Here is a 10,055-nt window from a genome sequence, read left to right on the forward strand (position 1 = left end):
CCTGCATGCTTGCATGATGGAAGGCCAGAGCACCATCAGAGCCACAGGGCAGAGGGTGGCAAGCCAAGGCTGCCCCAGCATCCCCACATCCTACCATGCCAGGACTCATCCTCTCCCTGCAGCAACACATGAACAGACACAGCCCCATCTTCTCCTCTGCCATCTCGTTCCTCTGATACCTGATTTTTTTTTGATAAGCTCCTTGTTTGCCAGGCACACAGTACAAAACTATTTTTCTTGTGCTGAGCAGACAAGATGTTGAAATGTTTTCTTTCTGTGATAACTGCAAGTGGAAGAAATCCTGCCCGTGAGTCTTGTCAAATCAAGGGATCTCTTTGTAGTTCAGTGAATTATTTCATACCCAATGTTAATTTAAAGACAAACAAACAGATCTGAATGCACATGGTGGAAGAATTATTTCCAGTACATTTCGGGCTTATGCTGCTCTGTACTACACAGCTGTACAAGCGCTGCATGCACCCTACTGCATCCCACTGCATTGCATCACACCCCATCCCTCCCTATAGCATTGCATTGCATCACACCCCATCCCTCTCCATGGCACTGCATTATACCCATCCCACCCCAATGCACTGCATACCCCCCCATTGCACCCCATCACATCCAGGCTGGATTGTGAGGCCAGCCCTGGGCAGGAAGCATCCCTGGGGTGCTGCCACCCCTGATTTTCCTATGGGGACACCTCCAGAACACAGCCACACACACTGAGAATGAACCATCCCTCTTGGGAAACAGGAGCTGCAGAAGAGCGACGTCGCTCCACCTCGAGCAGGAATAAATCAGAAGAGGGCAAAGTGCACAGAACAGATGAACGGTAATAAAAATGATGCTCAAATGTGCCATGGGGAGTTAACTACTTTTCCCTGCCCGGCTTTCCTTTCAGGAGCTGCTCTTGGGAAGCTGTGAGTGAAATCAGGACTGGGGGTTGCATGGCTTCGCCTGCAGCCTGGCCCACCATTATCACAGCCCCGCTGTGCTGAACCATCCTGTTTGCCACAAGGGGAAACACATGCTCAGCGAGGAGAATATCTGAAGCAAATGCTGATGCATTCAACTTGCAATATTGCTTTCCTCCGTCAGAGCTCCTCAGAGAATGGGGAAATGCAGCTCCAGCACAAAGCCCCCAGCCCAGAGCTGTCCTGGCACTCGCAGCCCAGCAGCATCACCGCTCCAGACACACAAAATCACTGCTGTCCTGTGTGTGTAAAGGTTCTGGAGCACACGAGAGACAATTTGTCTTCTTTTACAGCAGGTGAGAGCTGAAAGGAACCTGGCCAGATTAAATAACCCAACAATGGCAATTTGAGGTCGTTTCCATCACACTGACAGTATTGCTGCCTACAGTGAAATTGAAATAGTGAGCCAACGAGCTCAGCTTGCCTTGACTCCTCAAGCTTCTCCCCATAAGCGGCTCTTAATGAAGACTGCAACAAACCCAAAGCAATGGCTGGGGCAGCAGCCTCAGCCTGGGATGCGCAGAGCTCTGAGGCCACATGGGTTGCTTCTTCAGGGGACAGGAGGAGGAGAATTGTTTGAAACAGCTCTCTTTGTTTGCCATTTAATGAGAAGAGATGGAGTTTCAAGGGACTTTTGTCAGAACATCTGTGGCTGCACAGGTGTGCAATCGCACGTACGGCGCGCTGCTCTGCGCTGCTACAGAGCCCAGCTCCTCCATGGTGAGCGTGGGGGGAGAGGGGAGGAGCTGCAGGCCTCAGGAGTGGGAAGCAAATCTGAGATAACATAAAAACATCATTCCATATATCTGAAAGCCGTTGTAAGCACTTTCCAGGAATATTTTACAGCCCCGGTTTCATTAGTGAGAACACTTACAGAAAGCAAATTCCAAGCTCAAATGCCTGCGTACCCACTGTTTGCAAACATGTTGTGTGTTGGGTGCAGAACACAGAATGCGTGCTGTTGGTAATTCTCACCCAGGGATGGGCAGTGCAGTTTGGGGCTCCCCAGCATGGGAGCCCTCTGTCCTTCTCCCAGTGCAATTTTGGGCCCCAGCCCTCCTCCTGGGCGGTTCATCCTTGAGGTTTTTCTGCTTCATCACGTTGCCAAGAGAGACAGTGACAGATAAAGGAGAACAGCTCCGCGTAACCTCGATTACCCAAGGATAATGAGGCCCTGTGCACCCTTATGGTATTGGTGATATTTGTATCTATTCAGCTTTTTCAGTGCTAAAGGTAACCATTTATAACCATTAAAGGATGGCAAGCACAGCCCTGCCCACGTCCCAGCCCAGCTCCCTCCTGATGGGCAGCATTGATCACACTGTGCCTTCACAGAGGTCCACATCTGTGCCCCTACTGGCATTGAGCTTCACTGATATCATTACACTAACGAGCTGCTCTGATGCATCAGCCTTGCAGCCTGCCCGCTGTGCTGGGATGTCACAAGCAGCCCCAGCATCTCCATCCTTTGCAAATTGGGAGGAATATACCCAAAGGGAAATGGTGCCCAATGGAGAAGACATCATTTGGCAGATGACTCTCCACGACAAACCCACATTTGTTGGCAGCAAGGTGCCTAATTAATTCCAGTGAAGCAATGAATGACCAGAGAGGGTCCATGGCCTCTTGCTTCCCACTCCCACAGGTCACCCAATGTCTGAGCAGCCCCAGCAAAGCCACCAGATGTGCCATGCTGCTGCCCCAGTGTAGAGGTTGGGCAGATGGACAGGGTTATCTGCGAGCACTAAGCCTCTATTTGTCCCTGCACAGCCCAGCACTGCCAGCCCTGATTGTCATTCCTATGGCACCGTGAGCGCGCGGGCACCGGGTGGGATGGCAATAACAATCATAAGTCTCCAATATTGCTTTCCGCCCATAGAATGTAATTGCTTCTGCAGAAGGAATTAAGCATCATAATGAAATGACTATAAAAAGAGACTTTGTTCTCCATCAACAGATCACAAAAATCTTTGCGTGCAAGGGCACCAGAGTCCTTGAGAGCGGTGCCCAGCTTCCCCAGCCCATAGCAGGGCAGCACTGGGGCCGCCACTGCCCTAAGCATAGCATCACACAACACTGCAGGCCCTGGGGATGCTGAGCTTCAGCACTCGACCCAAACTGGCACATTTCTGTCTTTCTGAATGTCTCATCTCTTGCTTTGCTGCTGGGGTATTAGCTGCATTTCGCTCAGCTTTATTCCCACTCCTGGAAAGCAGTATTCAAATCCAACAATAAGTCTCTCAAACCTGGAAAGGGAAGAAGCATTTATTTCTAGGGAAGCTGCCGTGTATCTGAAAGCAGCACTTGCAATGTAGCAGGAAAAATAACTGTACCATAAGTGGAACAAACCCAAAAGAGGGCAGTGGGAGCACCAAGGCTCACGCTCAGTGCGGTTCCTTTCCCTCTGCAGTGCACAGGTTCCTGCCTGAAGCATCCTCTTGCTGTTCTCAGCCTGGGTTTATTCCCTTATTATTTATTCCCTCGATGCTGGGCTGTCAGATGAGACCTTTGCTAACCCATCAGCCTTCCATCCCATCAACCCCAGTGAGCTCTGGTCATGCCAGAGGTTCCCAAAAGAAAGAACCAAGAGCCCTGCTCGCTGCTGAGAGTTCATTCAAGCAGCTCATTGCCCATTCATTGTCTCCTTGGATGCTGAAGAAGAATCTGTCCACTTAAAATAGGATTATTTCTGGGTGGCAAACCACAAAGTTAATTTGGCTCTAATCTCTTTAACTAGAACCAATTATGGGAGTGCTAATGACTCTTACAGAGGAGTCTCCTGGCCGGTGCAGGCAGAGCAAACACATCACACCCCCTGCCCAGGTCCTGCTAGGAGAGCAGCACAGCATTCCTTCCCATGCTCAGGGATGTTTCCACACATGCTGCCTTTGCGCCGTGCATGCCTCTGCAATGTGGTCACTGCAAGCAGAGCCCTGTGTGCTGCAGCCCGGCTCCCCATCACCTCACAAAACACTTGTAGCCAATCTTCCTCCTTAGTGTTAACAGCTTGCTGGTGGGTATATATTATATAAAGAAGGACAGAATTATTACAGCCCCATAAATTACGAAGCAACTTTGGGAGTGTACTCTCTCAGAACCTTCTGACCGAGGCAAACTCCATCTCCCTGTGCCCTTCTCTAACCACCCCAGGGAACCGTTTTTCTCTCTTTCCATTTCCCAGGCTCAGAGAGCCGTCCACAATCCCCACACACACAGGCAGGAGTTTGCTTTATGTCAGCTCTGCAGCACTGGTGGCAGGAGGGCACCCAGATCTGCTCTGCTGCATCCCTCCTGCCTGCCCACAGCCCCTGCTCAGAGGAAACAGATGTGGAATGGGAGCTTTAAGCACCCCACCCCCACTTCCTATTGCTAGTATTATTACCACTGTGATATTAAGCCTTTGAATCGTCTCTCTGAATTTATTTGCTTTTGTTTTCATACTCTCGTGCTGTAATTTTCAATTTAATTAGTTTCAGCGTTTCGGAGGGCAACAGGTCTTATTTTATCTTTGCAGTTAATAGCCCTAATTGTTTACCCTTTCTTCAGCAATATCTCATTAACTCTATAGGCCATCATTTCCGTGGCACCTCCAGAATCAATTTGCTCACAGTGTGGCGCCTGCCCCTAAATCCTCCCCTCTGCTCCCTGAGCACCCCTGCCCTTTCTCACTATGGTAGCACTGATTTGAGAGGAGCACTGCAGGAGGAGACCAAGAGGTCTGGGTCATTTCTTACATCGGTGGCCCTGCTGGAGCAGCGCTCACCCTCTGCACTGTGCTACGCCACACCACTTCTGCAAGCAGAGCACAGCAGGGCCTGCAGGTAGCTGGGCTACCCCGACTCCAGCCTTTACACCTCATTAATCACACTTCTAATGAGTTTGTGCTCACCAACGAGATGGTTTTGGCTGAGGAGGTGAATCACAGATGATATCTTCCATTGATCGTTTCATCTCACTCGAATGATTTGTACCCAGGAAATGGGTCTGGATTTTCAGCTTAAATCAAGCCTGCAGAGACGACGGTGCTTTTGGGTTCTGATGACTGCAGCCAGCACAGACTTCTTCCTCCTTGCTTTGCTTTGAAGTTCCTGCAGAGCTGAGCCTGCAGCTGCAGGGTAGCAAGCCAACACGCTCATGGGTGTGAGCATGTGCTGCAAAGTGCAAGCAGGACACAGTGAGCCCAGTGCCCATTAGCTGGGCATCAACCTGCTGCTAGCTGCAGGCACCTGAATTATTGATGGGTACATCGGCCTCCAGCAGAGCAACAAGGAGGGAGAAGAGGCTCCTTTCCCTGCGTGCAGCACGGGGCTCTCAGAGAATGGACACAGAGTCCTCACTGCCCTGCACACATCATGCATTGCTTGGAGCACTCGTGCTGTGCTGTTGCTCAAAGCCATCGAGGTGGATTGGCCAGACAGCTCATGAGGAGCACCCAGGGGTCTGCCAGGCGTACCTGAAGCTGCTTGGTCCTTTTACAAGGTAATTTTGATGGTTTTGAGACTATTGCTGGCATGTAGTCTGTACAGGGGGTAAACAAACACATGTACATGCAGCATATGGGGAAATACCCATGAAGCACAAATTAGCCATATGTCCAAATGTTGCTGCCAAATTTTCTTCCATCTTTTTTCCTTCGCCCATTTTTATTTTTTGATCTCCTTTGGGCTGCCACCAAAGGTGCCACTTTCTTCCATGTCTCCATCACACATCACTTCCCACTTGTTTTTCTCAGGGCACATTTGAACTGTATCTTGGTTGTTCCACTGCTTACATGCACGTAAGATCTGAACATCATCATTCAGACCACACAGAGGATGTGTATCCCTTCATACAGAGGACAGCATCCCCTCAGAGCAGAGCCATGCACTCAGGAGGACAGAGGTTGCTCCCAGCTCTGTGCTCACTGCTGCTCTGCCCTCACAGTGCTGGACAAAGCCTTGCTGAGCACATCAGGTGTGGGGTATGGAGCCCCAACATGGTTTGGGAGAGCTGGAGGTGCTTAGGTGGGATCACAGCCCGAACAGAGGCTCCTGGAAGAGAGCCCACATGAGGGTGATGGTGTTTCTCTAACCCCATATTGACTTTGGCTTCCAGAATCAATTTTCTTTATTAGCTGATGAATCCCTTCAAAGACTTTCTGTACTGAATCTAGATAAATTATTTAAGCAGTAAATTCCTTCCACTCCAGCAGTTACAGTGTGGTGATTTAATAGGGAAGAGAGGCAGAGAGGTTTAGGGACAAGGTCACTGTGAGCAGAACATCTGAGCAGTAATAGGTTTGCTAATAAGTGATCGTACACCAAAGAACCGAGTGTAAAACAGATGCAATTATTAGGAAACAGATATTCAGCAAAAGACTGGGATTAGTGGCAAATACGAGGGGAGCAAGTCATAAGAGACTGTAGTCTTCATTATTTATGCAAGCAAATTGCTGTCAATGAGAGGAGCACCGTATCTGATTCAGGAGCTGGAGGACACACGCCTGCTGCCTCTGTATGGGCTGCAGAAGGAGATGCACAAGGAGCAGCACAGCAGTGAGTTTGCAAGCATCCATGCAGCGCTCCTGGTTCCCGGAGCATGCTTGCCCATGGCCATGATAATTTGCTAATTGTCTACTCAATTGTCACTGGAGGCTGGGCCAGAGGGTGCTCCTACCAGGGCATCATCCCAACCTGCTGCATTCCTCCTGCTCTGCACACCTGTTGGGCTGAGGGAGCTTCAAGGCCACAATGAGCTGAAGAGCAATGGAATAAGAAATAGTTCTGCCTTTGAGAACGATACTGGAGCATGAGGTCAGAGAATTCAAACGTATTTATAGCCTGCAAAAGGAAATGATTGTGTTAAGTGGCAGCTGAAGGATGCAGAGACCCAACAGAACCATTGGCTGCAGCCATCCATAATGTCACTGGGAAGGCAATTACACGATGAGGTGATGGGATGCAGAGCATTCTGACAGCAATCATTCTCGATGGCCCACTCTGGAGATCAGAAGGGAAATGTATGTGTTCTACAAAACAAAGCTGCAAATTGAAGGCTGACCTCGGGTGTAAGAGGCAATCCCCTCAGCTGGGTGCAGCACAGCTTAATGGGGGGATCAGAGCACGTGGCTGCGTGCATCCCTGCAGAAATCACACCGAGCTGAGTGTGACCTGGTTCCAATAAGCAGCTATACATAGCAAGCTCAATTAAGGCAGGCAAACAAAGGAGACCTCGCTGCCTCCCCTGTGCAAGCTCTGTGCTTTCACATGAGTTGAGCAGTGATGAGGGCAGCAGGGACACCGTGTGCCAGCCCCAGCACTCCCTGACATGTGGGCACCCTGTGCCTCAGAAAGCCCCCAGTCCTGCTCCTCACACACCTCTCCCAGCCCCACTGCAGCCCATTGAAGCCTTCAGACCTCAGCTTTAGCTGCAGTCCCTTAACTACAACAAAACTCTTCCTCTCCAACTATCCAGTCTGTGCTTGCAGCAGAGCCACACTCAGCACCAGGTATGATCAGTTCCTCTGTATCCATTTTTGTTTAATGTGTATTCCATAAACAAAACAAAAAAACCCAAATCATAACATTCAGCCAAATGAGGCCAAAGGAATCATCCTCTAACTGTGGTGCATGGGTCTAGTTTGCACTTTCAGGGCAATCCTCCCAGCCATCCCCACCTCCATCCCAGCTCTCACACCAGGCAGCAGCTCCAGCAAAACCCAACCTCAACAGCAACCTCAATATCAATTGACCACAGGCTCTTGTAATGCAATGGAAAGCACAGCAATAATAGCAGAGCAGCAAGGTTCCAGGCTGCAGCAAATGCGGATTCAATCAAATGCAGCAGCCATAGGTACAGAAATAAAGGAAAGCAACTGCTTACCTTCAGAAGTCCTCAGGTACACAGGAATCTCCATCAAAACAGCCTTAACGCCACTGCCAACCCTTAAATGATGGCTGGAAGGAGTGGATCCTGGCTTCACCCTGTCCAATCACTCAGGTACATTGCATGCAGCTGAGCTCCCCTGGGCTGGCCCTGCCTTCACACCAGGTGCTCCATCACTGGTGCAAACTGAGACTTGGCATTTTCACTACGGTTCTCCACCTGCTACGTGAGGAAGCAGCCCCAGTAACAGGAAAGCCATGGTCCTCCCACTTGGCAGGGTTTTCATTCAATGCTTTCATTAGAACCGTATGCAAACATCTGACCTAGAGGTAATGACCCAGCTGACTTTTAATTGGGTGTAACTGGGTTTGCATGGGCTCCTGTTGGAGATACCCTAACAAGAGGCAGTGTGGGGAGTCGTTGCACATCCCAGCCTTGCTCGTGGCTGCTTTGCCAAGCGGGGCTGTGCAGCACCAGGTGCATCCCATGTGTGTCCCGTGATGCACTCCCTGCACTGCCCACGCTGCATCCATCACCATGCTGTGCCCATCTGCTGCCCTCCCACCTCCACCCCAGCAGAGCTCAGCTCCGAGGGTTCATTAAGGAGCGCATCCGCATCACTCTCCGCTCTGAGAGCAGCAGGGGTTCAGCACCAACGTGCACTGAAGGAATAAATTTAAAATATATGCATCTCTGGTTGTGTACATCAAAACCAATTTATGCAGAGGCAGAGACTCAGACATGCTCGCAGCGGCTTTAGAGAGTGTTTATCAGCCAGGCTGGTTGGGAGATGATCGCCATCGATTGCCATGTCATTGTCACTCCTGGGCACACCGGGAGGCCAGGGGGACATGGGTTACATTAGTGAAAGGAAATGGCAAATGATGTGGAGCCAAAATTTTGCTAAGGGCAGCCAGACGTGGCCCTGGGTCATGGAGTGGGCGTCAGCTGCTGGATTTGGGAGAACAATCTGAGAGAGCCCTTTAACGGCAGTGCTATTTATTCACGGATCTCCTCAGGAGAACTCAGGTATTTTAAAAAGGAGAAAAGAAAATCCCACCTGATGGAAAGTGAAACAGAGCTCAAGGAAAAAAAAAAAAAGAAAATGAAAAAAGAAAAGTAGGTTTCTTCTTTATGGAGAGATGGAGAAAAGGCAGACTCGGATGAATTGAGGGCTGGGAAAATCGCTCCTCTAAAGGAAATTAAAGAGCTCAGTCTATTGAGTTTGCTGGAATAAGGGTGAGGGATGATCTGGGCGCTTTGAGAGAGTCTCTGTGTGGGAGGGATGCTCTGCAGGGCTGCCAGATGTGGCAGTGAGGAGGGTTAAAGTCAGAGCCAGTAACTGGTTCTGGAACAGCACCGTGGGCAGGTGGGGATCCCAAGCAAGTGAGGGCTGCTGGGCATTTCCTTGGTATTTCCTCTTGGTATATATGAGGAGGGGAGAAACCAGACCCCATATGGGGCCTTGGGGTGGGAGGAATCACAAAGCAGCCAAAGAGGGATGGCATCGAGCGGAGCAAAGCCCTTTTATCGTTGTTTTGTATCATTGTTACTGATGCTGAGCTCTTGGATGCAGCTCCTTATCAGCAGATCTGAAAGTGTGTGATAAAGGAGGTCGCTATCATTGTGTCCCCTTTTTGCAGATGAGGAAATTGAAGTCAGCTGGAATTGCCGGTGCTTAGCCCTCGGAAAATGAGGCTCTAAATAACCGAGACTGCAGGGGATTTGGGGGAGGCAGGATACAACAACCTGAGCGGGGACGCTGGGCAGGGCAGCAGGACGGACATTGCAGCACAGGAGCAGCAGCACAGGATGTTTAACGGCAGAGCAGTGAGAGCTCACCCAAAGGGTCAGATCCCATCCTCCATGTGAGCACCCAAGCAGAGACGGGGTGATATTCACCCACTTCAAAGAGCAAAAAGTTTCCAATAATCGTGTAGGGAAGAATGAAAAAAAGCGAGTCAGAGCATTTCAAAAGGCGTTTCAAAGATAAACAAGCGGGTTGCTCGCTCCGTCTCACATCTCCTGCCACGTTCCTTCGGCCGTTCAGCAAATTCTGTTTGATCAATGGAGCTGCTTTTGCTACGGGGCACAAAATAAGTGGCATAAAGAAACGGAGAGGAAAAATGCGCTGCCTTTAAAGATAAGCAGAACTGTCTTCTGCAGCTTAAGCAGTTAACAATGGCTGCGTCCACTTCTTTGCTCCGGGGCACT

At 50.0% G+C, this 10,055-nt stretch overlaps 1 long non-coding RNA gene across 1 annotated transcript; it reads right to left on the reverse strand.

Moving 5' to 3' along the window:
- Positions 1-625: 625 nt before the first annotated feature.
- Positions 626-7,865, reverse strand: LOC125703453 (uncharacterized). Its single transcript, XR_007380860.1, has 3 exons — positions 7,839-7,865; positions 4,867-6,955; positions 626-3,223 (listed from the first exon to the last, which is right to left on the reverse strand). It is a non-coding gene; the product is annotated as an uncharacterized LOC125703453 (long non-coding RNA).
- Between the last annotated feature and the right edge of the window lie 2,190 nt (positions 7,866-10,055).

This window comes from Lagopus muta, chromosome 21 (genome assembly GCF_023343835.1).
Source record: "Lagopus muta isolate bLagMut1 chromosome 21, bLagMut1 primary, whole genome shotgun sequence".
Classification (NCBI taxonomy): Eukaryota; Metazoa; Chordata; class Aves; order Galliformes; family Phasianidae; genus Lagopus; species Lagopus muta.